This window comes from Canis aureus, chromosome X, assembly GCF_053574225.1.
Source record: "Canis aureus isolate CA01 chromosome X, VMU_Caureus_v.1.0, whole genome shotgun sequence".
Lineage (NCBI taxonomy): Eukaryota > Metazoa > Chordata > Mammalia > Carnivora > Canidae > Canis > Canis aureus.
In genome coordinates this window covers 9,180,014-9,193,396 of record NC_135649.1, presented here as the reverse complement: position 1 = coordinate 9,193,396, position 13,383 = coordinate 9,180,014, and the positions used below count along the sequence as shown (strand labels likewise).

At 41.9% G+C, this 13,383-nt stretch overlaps 1 long non-coding RNA gene across 1 annotated transcript in view; it reads right to left on the bottom strand.

Moving 5' to 3' along the window:
• The window catches only part of LOC144308805 (uncharacterized), a 124,292-nt gene that overhangs the window by 54,943 nt on the left and 55,966 nt on the right, over positions 1-13,383 (bottom strand). The window contains exon 4 of the long non-coding RNA XR_013375136.1: positions 9,152-9,197. This is a non-coding gene — a long non-coding RNA (uncharacterized LOC144308805). The remainder of the gene's footprint in view (positions 1-9,151; positions 9,198-13,383) is intronic.

The following is a 13,383-nucleotide window of genomic DNA, read 5'->3' as shown; positions in this document are numbered from 1 at the left end:
ATTAAGGATGTTCACAAATATCCCAGTTTTCTGTCTCTTTCAGACAAAAGATAGGATTATACTTCCTTGCTCCCTCTGAATTAGGGATGGCCATGTGGCTCATTTTGGCCAATGAGATACAAGATGGAGTGAAGTGTAGTGGAAGTGGGGTGTACGGATGGCACTTCCACGCAGAATGTTCTCTAGACCCTGTTACAGTGATGTGGGAAGTACATGTTGAGATGAAGCCTCTCTCACCCCCGGGTCCTTGAGTGACCATGAGGAGTGAAACCACCTGCACAGATACATTCTGCACGTGGCATGAGTGAGGACTCAACTTTTGCTGTGTGACGGCACTGATATTTTTCTTAGTCACAGAATAACCTCGTCTAGCCTGACTAATCCATTTACTCATTAATCAAAGTGCTTAAATGGTTTGTGGAGAGGATCACCTTAGGAAGGAGTAAGCATGCTTATTCTCCTCAGACAAAGGGAAAAGATGGATGAGGACCTGGATAGGTTTGGAGATGCAGAGGAGAGGAGCGTTGAGGAAGCATCTGTGTGATGACCTCTATCTTTTTAATGGTGCTGGAGAGCTTGTGGGAAAAGGTCTTAAACTAACACCTGGTTCCTGCTGGGGTACAAGCTGGTGTGTGTGTTTCAGGAAGAACCAAAACTCGGGCCGGGGTGTGGATCTGGCCCTCGAGGTGCACACAGACTAAAGGAAATAGAGACATTAGAAGCTATGACACAAAGTTGAATATGATAAGAGCCATCCAGGAGGTATGCATGCAATTCGAGGGGAGGTCAGAAGAAGGGGAAGCCATAGGAGGCTGCCTGGAGGAAGGACCATTGAACTGGATCCAAAAAGTATCATTTGAAAAGAACAGAAATGAGGGGAAAGGCATCTGAATCACAGAAACAGCACAGCTAAAGTCAAAATGTTTGGGCTGTGGAATGTGTACGAGAAGCAGTAACTAGTTGAGCGCACATAAAGCAGAGGGCATGTGAAGAGGGGCCAAAGGAAAGGGGTTCTGAGTCAGATCCGGGGAGTCTAAAGGTCCAGTTGTCAAAAAAAAAACTCAGAAAAAAGACACAGATATTTAAAGTGAGTGTTTCTTAAACTTGCCTGCCCACAAAAACCACCCAGTCCGCCAATTAAACAAAAAATTTAGATTCGTGGACCACCCCCAGGCTTCTCTGCCTAATTATCTATATTTTTAGCAAGCACTCCAGGTGATTTTTATGATCAGGCAAGTTTAGGAAACATGGATCTAATTGAACACAGAGAAGACAACAGGCATGGTTGCATAAGAACCCAAAATTTGCATCCATGCCTCTGTTCTTTCATTCCAAAAACAAAATTTTCATTGAGTTTCTTGCATGCCTGGCACTTCGCTAGGAAATGCAAGAGTGAGCAAGACAAAGCACCTGCTCTCTCAAAATTTACATCCTACTAAGAGAGAGTGAAAGTAAGAATTATATAATTCTTTATAATTTATAAATTCTTTACAACTATGAGGATTGCTACTAGATGTTTTAGTGTCCCTGTGAAGGTGGATACTGGGGAGACCTGACCCCCCCTTGGGGGAGGCTGAAAGCTTACATGAGGAAATAAAATCTAAGCTGGTATTAAAATGATGAATAGGCATGAGCTAGGCAAAGAGCTAGAAAAGATCATTCCAGGCAAAGGGAAGATCACTGGCATCTGCCTGGACAGAGAGAGTCCAGAAGAATCTTAGAGAATTCCATTGAGACTTGGCTACAGAAAAGGAGTTAAACAGCCAACATGAGCTATAGCCCACACTGGTGACACAGTCGAAGTATGTGCCAACCAGACAGGACTCAGACCTTGGCATGAGTCCCAGATTACACTTCCGAACTTCCCCAGCCTTGTGACCTTTCCCATGAAACCGATATGCTTCAATACCAAGAGAACAATATTCTATTATCTTGCTCACATTTCTCATTTGAACATTTTAAGGCAGTGTAGCATTGTGGGAAAGTGTGTGGGCTTTTGAGCCAGCAGACAAATGAAATCCAGCCCTATCGCTCGCTAACTATGGTCTTAAGAAAGTCACTTCATCTTGTTGAACTTTAGTTTCTCCAACTGTAAAATGGGGTTCATGATCATCTCTGCCTCCTAGGATAGTGGCAGGATCCCCTGAGATAAGGCACATCTAGTATGGTGGATAAGAGACCTGTGTTCGACTACTGACTCCTGGGTGACACGGGGAATGTTGATTTACCTCTCTAAGGCTCATTTTCACCACCTGCAAAGTGATGATAACACGTACAAACAGGAGATGTCATGAGGAATACAGATCCAGCGTGAACACTGCCTCACTCAGTGCCAGCCACTTAGGCCGTACTCTCCAATGATTATTAATGATAGCCATCATTAATCCTTTTTGGATATCAATTCAGTGTTCTGTTTCTAATGAGTTTGGAATAAATTTTGGAGTATGATACGCAACAGATCTGAAACGAAAGCCAGGAGCCCTTGGGAAACTCACTTCCAACTCCGGATTTCAGTATCCACAGGGGTGGCTTGAGGGAGTTATGCTTCTCCAACTCTCTACAGTGAAAGACCATTTTATCTCAATTTATCAGAGACCGCCACTTCTGTAAAATACAAAAATCACACCCTCAGACCTCACTGCAATGCCAAATTGCTTCAAAAGTCCATAAATGCTTCCTCTCAGACTCTGTACTTGGTGCATTGTGGACAGATACCAGTCTGAGACCCAGGCCCAGTCCAGGGACAACATATTTTTTTAAAGATTTTATTTATTTATTTATTCATGAGAGACAGAGAGAGAGAGACAGACAGAGAGAGAGACAGACAGACAGAGAGAGAGAGAGGAGGAGGGAGAAGCAGGCTCCCTGCAGGAAGCCCAATGTGGGACTCGATCCCAAGACCCCAGGATCACACTCAACCAAAGGCAGACACTCAACCACTGAGCCACCCAGGTGTCCCCGGGGACCACATGTTGAGTAGTACCTTTGAGTATTCACCACTTGACAGGCTCCTTCGGGATAAGGACCTGCCACATTGGAAACTCTATAAAATGTTGATGGAATTCAATGAAGAGACTTCCCAAATGTCATAAGAGCCGGGCTATTATTGTCCTACATTGAATGCCTGGTTGTTGCAGGTTGCAGGTGTTGCAGAAGGAGGGGAAAGAATGAGTGAGAGAGATGGGTATAATGGCTCTGCGGACATCATATACTTGTCCTGAAAGCTTCTGAGAGCGCATGCGCTAGTGTCCTAAGCTGAGAGCACAGACCGAAGTTTTCCCATCTTGCCTTTTCATCAACAAATTATTTCTTGCCATTAGATTATAAGCTACGTCAATGCAGGAGCCCGCTGTAGGCTCAAGGGCCTAGAACAGGAGATAGTACATAGTACATAGTACATAGTAGTACATAGTAGTGCCTTGATAAATATTTGTTAAAAGGACAAATCCACAGAAAGCATTTAGCACAGTACCTGCACGTAGTAAATGGTCAGGAAATGTTAGCCACTGTTGTGATAATCATTAATGCCTTGTGTTTAGTAAGAGCTAAACAAATAGTTGAATCTTAAATTCTAAATTAGATGGTCGCCTATGCGCAGTGATTTTATGTGATCTTATTAGGAGGGCACCCCTGCTATTTTTTTGTCTTTTTAAATAAACTTTATTAAGGTTTAAATTACAGAAAATAAAATACATTCATTCTAAGTGACCAGTTCAATGTGTTTTGATATATACATGCATATACTGACCACCCAATGAAGATACAGAATATTATCCATTATCACAAAAAGTTCCAGATACCAAAATCTAAATCAAAATTAAGCAGTTTCTTTTATGGGCCTACTTTATTACTTTAGTGCCTTTAAAAAGACTGCATTTTGGGGGCACCTGGGTGGCTCATTTAAGTGTCCAACTCTTGATTTGGGCTCAGATCGTGATCTCAGGGTCATGAGATTGAGCCCTGCATTGGGCTCTGCACTCAGCGTGGAGTCTGCTTGAGATTCTCTCTCCCTCTCCCTCTGCCCCTCCTCCTGCTCACACTAGATAGATAGATAGATAGATAAATAGATAGATAAATAAAAGCTTTTTAAAAAAAACCTGCATTTTGAACAATGCCAAACCTACATAAAGGCAGCAAGAAAAAGTTGTAAAGAACTCCCATATGCCCCTTTTTCCAGAGACCCCATTCAAATTTGGCCAGTTGTCTCAGCATCTTTTCTAGCAAGAGAATATAATTCGGGACCATGAGTTGCACCCTGTTGATAGATCCTTCTAGTCCCTTAATCTAGAACCATTTCACAGTCTTTCCTTGATTTTCATGACCTTGACTTTTAAAGATTGTAGGTGTCATTTTGTAGAATATCCTTCATTATTGTCTAAGGTTTCCTCACAATTAGACCCAAGCTCTGCATTTGTGATTGAAATATCACAAGAGTGATGCTATGTTCCCATTCTGTCCTACATGGTGTTGATTTGTCAGTTTAGGGTGTTGTTAAATTTGGTCACTTGATTAATATCGTATCTGCCCTGTTTTGCTACTGTGCAGTAAAATTTTTCTTCTTCGTAAGGAGTAAGTGTTTTGGGGGGAGATATTTTGGAACTAGGTAAAATCCCATCTCTCATCCCATTTTTACTCACTAGTTTTAGCATCTGTCGTTTCTTACCTGAATTATTTCCCTTTTTAAAGTTTTTTTAAAGATTTTATTTATTTATTTATTTATTCATGAGAGACACAGAAAGAGAGAGAGGCAGAGACATAGGCAGAGGGAGAAGCAGGCTCCATGCAGGGAGCCCGACGTGGAACCTGATCCTGGGTCCCCAGGATCATGCCCTGGGCAGAAGGCAGCGCTAAACCGCTGAGCCACCCGGGCTGCCCCAAGCTTTTTTTATTTTTTTATTTTTAAATAAACTCTACACCCAACATAGGGTTCGAACTCACAACCCCAAGATCAAGAGCCACATGCTCCACCAACTAGGCCAGCCAGGTGCCCCATTTTACCTGAATTAATTATTTCTCTAATGGTTGCCAGCTGGTGATTTTCTTAGTGGGTTATAATCCACCACTATTATATATATTGATGGTGAAATTGTCCTAGATTTGGCCAATGGGATCCTCTTTAAGCTGGCATTTGTATCCTTTTTACAAATCCCCATCACTCTCAGAGAACATCCTTATCATGGGAATGATAAAAGGTTCCAGGTCCATCTGGTTCTTTTCTTGCCCAAATCCTCAATGCAGTCATTTGTCAAAGGAGCTCTGTTTTTTTCATTGGACTGTGAGTGGTATTTAGAAACCAACAGCTGGATAGTAAGTGTGCTTATTGCTACCACGGTATTACTGCTTCCAGAACTGCTCAATGAATGGAGGAAATATATGTGTGTGTGTGTGTAGGCGGGTATGTCTACACATACATATAAATACATACACACCTACATATAAATATATATTACACACATTTACATCTATTTTTTTCTACATTGTATTTACTGAATACTGACTTCACATCAATACCTCTAATCCCCACCCACCCAACATCTCAGGGTTCAGTCTAGCTTTACATATTTGTAATTCCCTTCTTGAACAGTTAAAACCAAGTGGCTCCTGTTGTTCCCAATATATTTACTTATTTTCCTCAAAATATTTACTTAGTTTATTGACTCATTTGCTTGATCTCCCTATACATATGAAATCTCCCAACCTTGCCAGGCTGCCGCACTACTTACACATCCTCCCAGAACAGGCATTCTAGCTACCACTAGACTTCTTTCCATTACATTCAGGTCTGCATAATTGCTTTCTGTCATAGAAGGTTCCATCTCCTTATGTGAAGTCACACGGCCAAGAAGGAGGAATCCTGTCCAGAATCAGTTCCTTGAGCTGCTTGGGGAACAGAAAGTCTCAGATGCATGCAGGGAAGATGAGAAGGAGCTACATTTCTGACAGCAAATGCTTGACTTTTCCACACATTGTAAGCTCCTCACTACTCAAGAAGCAGTATATCAGAGGAACTCTCTCTGAATCACAGTAATGTTAATCTTTAATATCTCTGGAAAATAGTGTGCCTGGGTTGGTGAAAAATCATGTAGGAGGCAAAAGGAAAAAAAAAAACTTAGACTTATATGGACTGATTCTTCTGGTTTTCTTCCAGAATACATAGGATAAATAAATATTGTAAATCTCTTCAGAGAAATTCTTTTTATCTTTAATGTGAAAGATTAAACGTATTCCCCATTGTGAAAAAAAATCAAAGAAGGAATGAGGATAAAAAAGAAAGGAAGGAAGAAATAGATAGGGATTTCACAAATGTAATTATAAAGTTACTTGAAAGAATCACAAAGCACAGTTACAATGAAATCACGTATCACTCAAGGACAAAGTTACAAAGTCAGTCTAAGGTGAAAGTCAAGTATAGTCAAAATCATCCTTGAAAATTTTTTAAGATGGTATCATCTTGGAGACCTAGATACCATCTCCAGCACAACCAGTTTTTACTCCAGTGTTGGAATATAGCTGTGTTTCTTTAGTTGGGCACCAGAATAGTTTGGCTTGAATGTAAGTGTTCTGTTGTCTAAAAATCACATACAGCATGGCCATATCCTCAGTCCATGTGCAAAGAATAGGAACTGCGACCAACTGAGAGTCCAGACTGCCAGTTCACACTTACTTCTGGGCATAAACTCATTAGGTGGAAACTGTGGATACGATTGTTCAAGCTATTCAGATTTTTTGGAAGATTTATCTCCCTACTTGAGAGAGAGTGTGTGTGTGTGAGAGAGAGCATGAGCAGAGGGAGGGGCAGAGGAAGAGGGAGAGAGAATCCTCCAGCAGACTCCCCGCTGAGTGTGGAACACAATGCTGGGCTCCATCCCAGGACCCTGAGATCAAGAATCCACTGCTTAACCAACTGAGCCACCCAGGAACCTCCATTCACATTTTTTCTTTATCAATCCCAGTTCTCCTGACTCCCAGTTATGGTTGTTTTAACTAATTATTCATTTACCAAACATTTGATCGGCTAATACTATGTGCCAGGCCATTTTCTAGGTGTGGGGGATATACATGTGAATAAAACAGACAAAAGTCCTTATCTACATGGAGCTTTCATTCCAGTAGAGGAGACAGACATCAGCAAACAAATTTACAGCGTGGAAGATGGTGATAAGTGCTCTGGAGAGAAATAAAGGTGATGTTATTGAGTGATTGGTTGGCTACTTTAAATTAGCTTTCCTCAATGGTGTCTCTGAGCAAGTGTCATGTTGCTCTGAAGTATGAATGACAAGATGGTGCCATTCACTTGAGAGCGATAGTGAAGAGTGCTGCAAGCAGAGGGAACAGAACAGCGAGTGTAAATTTTCTAAGGCAGGAAGGAGCTTGATGCATTCTAGAATAGGAAAAGAAACCAGTCAGGCAGAGGAGAAAGTGGTATGAGGTGATGGAGATGGGGTGGGAAGAGGTAAACACAAGAGCATCAGATGGTTGACAAGAAAATGGAAAGGGGACAAAATGCTGACTGTGCCCACTTCAATCATTCTACCTAGGGCCTGAGGCATCTGCTAAGGCAGTGGTTCTAGATGTTAGCATACATCAGATTGCCCTAGAGGGCCCGTCAAAGCACAGAATGCTGTGTTCCGACTCCAGTCTTTGATTCAGCAGGTCTAGGGTGGAGTCCATAAATATGCATTCCTAACAAGTTCCCAGTGATGTTGATGATGCCGGTCCAGGCACCACACTTTGGGAACCACTGGGCCAAGGTCTCACTCCTGAAACTGAGATGTATGGATACCTGGGGAGTCGTGGAGGACACAGGAAAAACTTGACAAAAATGTATCGCATGGCTCTTTGTATAAAGGATACTGTGTACTGTTTTCGACAATATTTGTGAGTACACTTTGATAAAAGACACAAGTGCTTTCTTCACATAGATTTTCCTCAGCCAGACCTCTATAAAAAAAAACACACAAAATAACATTAAATCATAGTGAAGGCATTCCTTTGGGGAGCTAAGATAATAGAGTCCAGATACGTTTTTCTTCTGATTATGTAAGATATGTAGTAAACAATCTACAGGACACATTTCTTGAAAAAAAAAATCAATATCCCTTGAGGACTTGAGGGAAAATCTTATTTTAAGTTAAAATAAAGATATATAATGAATAAGAATGCAAAATTTGCATAATGTTTTTAGGGAAAGTAGGAGACTTTAAAAACATTTTATGCTTGCATCAAGATGCTCCTGGCTCAGCTCCAATCCTTCTCTCTTCTTCCATTGGGGATATTTGAAAGAAGAAGTTTGAAAGGCACTGTTCTACGGCAACCCCTCTTAGACATCAGTCAATGGTGAATGCATGTTTATGGTTCAATGAAAGTACCAACTTTAGTTGATGGCAAGACCTCGAGCTGGGGTTGGTGACCGTGAACAGCGGTTGAGGAAATTCACCTCACCGGTCCTGTGAAGCAGAGGGGTGAATGGTAGACGATGCAGGCTGAGGGGCTTCTGAAACCATTGCCACCAGCCCAGGAGACGAGGAGGGGCCTGGGCCTGAGCGGTGGTGGCAGTGATGATGGACACCAGTAACTACTGCACAGCAGGAAATGCTAAGTGAAGACGAGAGACTGGGAAATGAGAGGAATAGGAAGTCGAAATTGGGGAGACATATTATTACTCAAGCAACAACAACTGCTCACTATTCTAGACAGAAAGGATGAGGCTTTGGTAGAGTGACAACTTGCAGAACTTGGTGGCTTCCATCAATACAAGTTGATTTCTCCTTCAAGCTATGTGTCCAATATATTTCACCAGGGGCGAGAACTGTACCTCTGCTCCTGGCAGTCACACCAAGAGCCATATGACAGAGGCCCCACCATATTCTAACTACTCTGTGTCAACATGAGATCTCAAGTGTTGCCACAGCCAAGGAAGAGGGCATGGAGAACCACGTGGCGCCTCTGAAATGCTTCCACATGAAAGTACCAGAACCAGAGATGTTGGTGCACCCAGGACACCCCCGGAATGCATCATCTCATTATCTGTGCCAAATCCCAGGATGGGCATTAGGTACAGAAATGAGAAAGGCCCAATCCCTAATCTTAAGGAACCCGGAGTCCATGGGAGAAGACAAGACAGGCCACATCGAGTCATGCGTATGCTAACCAAGGTAGCTTCTGTCCCCGAGCTTCAGACCAGCACGTATCAGCACCTGCACGGAGAAGCCAGAGACAATGAGGGTAAGTGTGGACGCACAGTCTAGCTCTACTAGGGGTGTGACCCTGAGCAAGTTAACCCCTACATGCCTCCGAGTCCTCATCTGTAAAAGGGAAACAAAGTTATTAGAGCTACCTCTTGGGAACCCGTGGGGATGACAAAAGATAATACATGTAAAGTGGACCACCTGGCACACAGCGAGCACCCAATGAATTGTGGCCTTTATGCAGCATCTTGACATAATTACCTTGAGCTCAAAAATTGTACTAATAATATATAATAATACACAATATACAACAGTATATCCAGTATATCATATGTAATGTTATATATAATATCGTTAGTGTAAACGATGTCATTACGTACACCATACAGTTGTAGATAGAACAATATATAATAATCCTCTCCAAACTGCTGCTTGTCCAGCCGTCTCTATTTCAACCGGTAGTGCCGTATGTTACTGTCCCCTTGCAAAGTTCACCATGCCACTTTACAGGACAAAGCCCAAATTCAAAGTCCATAAAATTTTGCCTCTTCCTAGCATCATACCTCTCTTTGCCCCTCTCCCCACATAATGCTTACGTTTCAGTCACATAGGATTAATGGAATTTCTTTGCATGTGGTATTTGTAACAAACACCAAGCGGTATCAGTCCAGGCCCTTTTCAATGTGAACTCTTTTCCCTATCCAAGGGTTCATGACCCAGCAATTCTGTTTCTGCTGCATGACCCTGACCCCTACATATAGCATACTGGTTTAGGGTTTACACACTGACCTTAGTAGGGCCAATCAAATTCTCTTTTTTCCAGGAAGTACTCTTTAAGTGAAGCTCTGAATTCAAATGGCCATATTTCACTATGGGTATGTTGAAATATTGACAGCTGGTTGAGAAAGAAAGAGATGGGCTGAGTGGCTCAGACACTTAAGAGTCTGCCTTTAGCTCAGGTCATGACCTTAGGGTCTCGGAATTGAGCCCTACATTGGGCTTCCTCACATTCTCATTCCCCACATTCTCTCTCCTTCTGCCCCCTCCTTGCACTTGTATACCCTCTCGCTGCCTCTCTAAAATAAATAAATAATTCTTTTTAAAAAGAATCCTTCTAGCATTTCAACCCTTGGTTTCAATTTCTTGTTCTTGGAATCCTTGAGACACCTTTTGAAATCTTTTAAAAAATATTTTTGTTTGGGGCACTTGGGTGGCCCAGTGGTTGAGCATCTGCCTTCGGCTCAGGATCACGAATGGGGTCTGGGGATCGAGGCTCACATCTGCTTCTCCCTCTGCCTATGCCTCTGCCTCTTTCTGTGTCTTTCCTGAATAAATAAATAAAATCTTTAAAAAATTTTTTTGCTTGCTTAAGTAAGATCAAGATCACCTCTTCAGAAAAGTCTTCCACAATTTCCCCAGGCAGACTGAGACACCTTTTTAAAATTATTTCACTACGGAGATATTTCCATTAGAGCAGCATCACACTGCAATACTTTGGGCTTTATGTTCATGTGTCTATCTTCCCTTCTGTACTGTAAGATACTTGAGAGCAAAGGTCTTGTTTTTTCATCTCTGCTTCACAGAGCGCCCAGCATACAGAGGGCACCCTAGAGGAGCATATGACTATCGCCAGAGGTCAAAGAAGACTTTCACAGTGGAGAATATTTCAACTAGATGAGGCTCTCATAGATGAGGACAGGTTTGCCAAGAAGGAAAGAGGAAGAGCCCTTATCTTCTTAAGGAAAGAAACTGGTTGCTTCTCCCCCTTGGGCATTTCTCTTGAGTGACTTATTATAATAGCGTTGCTTAATCACTTTGTATCTGACTTCTGTGGACTCTGCAGTGAGCCAGAGGGAAAGACACACATGTCCTCATATAGCATTCCTAATGTGCATGGTTTTCCCAGTTACTTATGCCACAGTTGGAGTAAATACGGGAGAAAGAAGGAGCTTGAATTAGGTATGCTCAGACCTTTGAAAGGATTTACAGAAAAGGGTGGTGTGAACATGATAGGCACCTCTAGCACTTAGTACCTACTCCCAGGAGAGGGAACAAATACGTGTTCTCTAAATATCCTGTGAACTATAATCGAGCCCCTCAGGGGAAATCTTTCAATTCCTCTTGATATTCTTCTTCATGAACACATTTGATCTGTCCTATGGCCTCACTCATCTGAAAGGTGATTCAAACTAACCTATGAGCCGGCAGCTTCATTTTCAATCACCCAGCGCTATCAAGCTGTTGCATCCCTGAATAAACATCTGGATTTAACCAATTTTACTAAACAGACCTTTACATTTCAGATTGCATTGTTTGAATTTCTCAGCAGGTTATGTGAACACAAGGAAAAAAAGATTTAGGTATTACTTTGGATAGAAAAGGTCACAGTTTGATAGAAAATATTTAAGATTGGTTGGCACTGATACATATTTTTATGTTATTGTGTTCATAAAAATGTTATGTTTGTGAGAATCAAAAAAGTCATTTGGTTTACAAAATCTCAAGCCAGCTGGGCTGGCATCAGGAAAGGAAAAAATATACTTGAAGGATTTATGCATGCAAATATGTTTTATTTTTCAATGAAAGGATTGAATGACTAAGGTCAGGACATTATGTTGATAATGTCACAGGCCATTCTTCATGACATTTTTCAGTTCTGCTGGGTCTTTTTCCATGTACTTATTCTTGTAAAATACCAAATCTTCTGTTGAGTTTTGTTGAGATTGTCCATCAGAATGTGATATTCTTGAAATGGGAAATGAGACTAAATTGATCATTTCTTAACAGCAGCTGGGGACTAGATAATCATTTTGACTGTTACCTTGGCCATGGATGTGCTCATAGTGGCCAAATATCCAACCCATGTGTTTCAGGCTAGGTCTCTGTGGGAAGCAGCAGCCACAGGTCTAGTTATTCTTTCTGATCACCATTACGGTCAAAATGTTCCACAGTCGTCCCTTTCTCCCAGAGAACAACTGGCTTGCCCATTTCTCAGCCAATCACACTGATTTGTTGCTGACTGACTCGAATAGTTTAGCATCTGAAGGGCATCAGTGAGAAAAAGCATAGCCTTTCAGCACAGGTAAAATACCAGGTATTGGGTAGGTCCAGGCAGCCTTCATTTTATTTACTCAAAACCCATTCACTGGGATGCCCGGGTGGCTTAGCAGTTGAGCATCTGCCTTCAGCCCAGGTCATGATCCTGGGGTCCTGGGATCAAGTTCCACATCGGGCTCCCCACAGGGAGCCTCCTTCTCCCTCTGCCGATGTCTCTGCCTCTCTCTGTCTCTCGTGAATAAATAAAATCTTTAAAAAACAAAACAAAAAGCCATTCACTGAATTATAGGCATTGGCTTTACACATGTCTCCAGCATTTCAGGCAGCCTAACAAGGAAGGCAGATGCATAAAGAGATCGTTTCAATACAACATTCCAAGTGCACTGAATATTTGGAAGCCCAAAGGGGAGGCTCCCAACCCTGAGTGGAGGGGCCTGGCTGAATGTGCTAATTCTAGCAGGTGGAGGTTAGCCTGATAACTCAGAGCTACTACTGCCTTGGAGAAGCCCAGTATTCATTCCACATTCAACAAACCTTTCTTATGAAACTTTATGTGCCACTATGCTGGGTGATGAAAATTGAGTGATAAATCAGACATAGTCTCTGCCCAGAAGGAAATTTTGGTCTGGAGAGAGGAGACAAATATATGAACAACTGTAATAGAAGTCAGAATGAAAAAAAAATACTATATTAGAAATGAATGCAGAGTGTTGTGGGAACGTAGCAAAAAATGTCATGAATCCTGCCCAAGAGGCACTGAGGAAGGTTTCATGAAGGAAGTAGCAATTAACCTGAGCCTGAAAAATTATAGGATTTTTGATAGGCTAAGAAGGAGGAATGTGTCCTGCAGGCAGAGGGGAAGAACATCCAAAGTTATAGTGCCTTGTAGTCCCTAGAATACTGAGAGGAAAGCGGTCAATGGGTTGACTTGGACAATGAATTGTCAAGGGTTATTAGATGGGAGATAATGATCTTAAGCAGGATAGGGTTAGCTTATGAAAATCTTTCAATGCCAAGGTTTAATTCTGTAAAGGGATCTGTGTTTCAGTAAGATGTGTGAGAGGCAGGTATGAGGTGGTATGAAAATCATGAGACTTGACCTTGCCACTGTCTAGCAGAAAGACCTAGAACAAGTTAT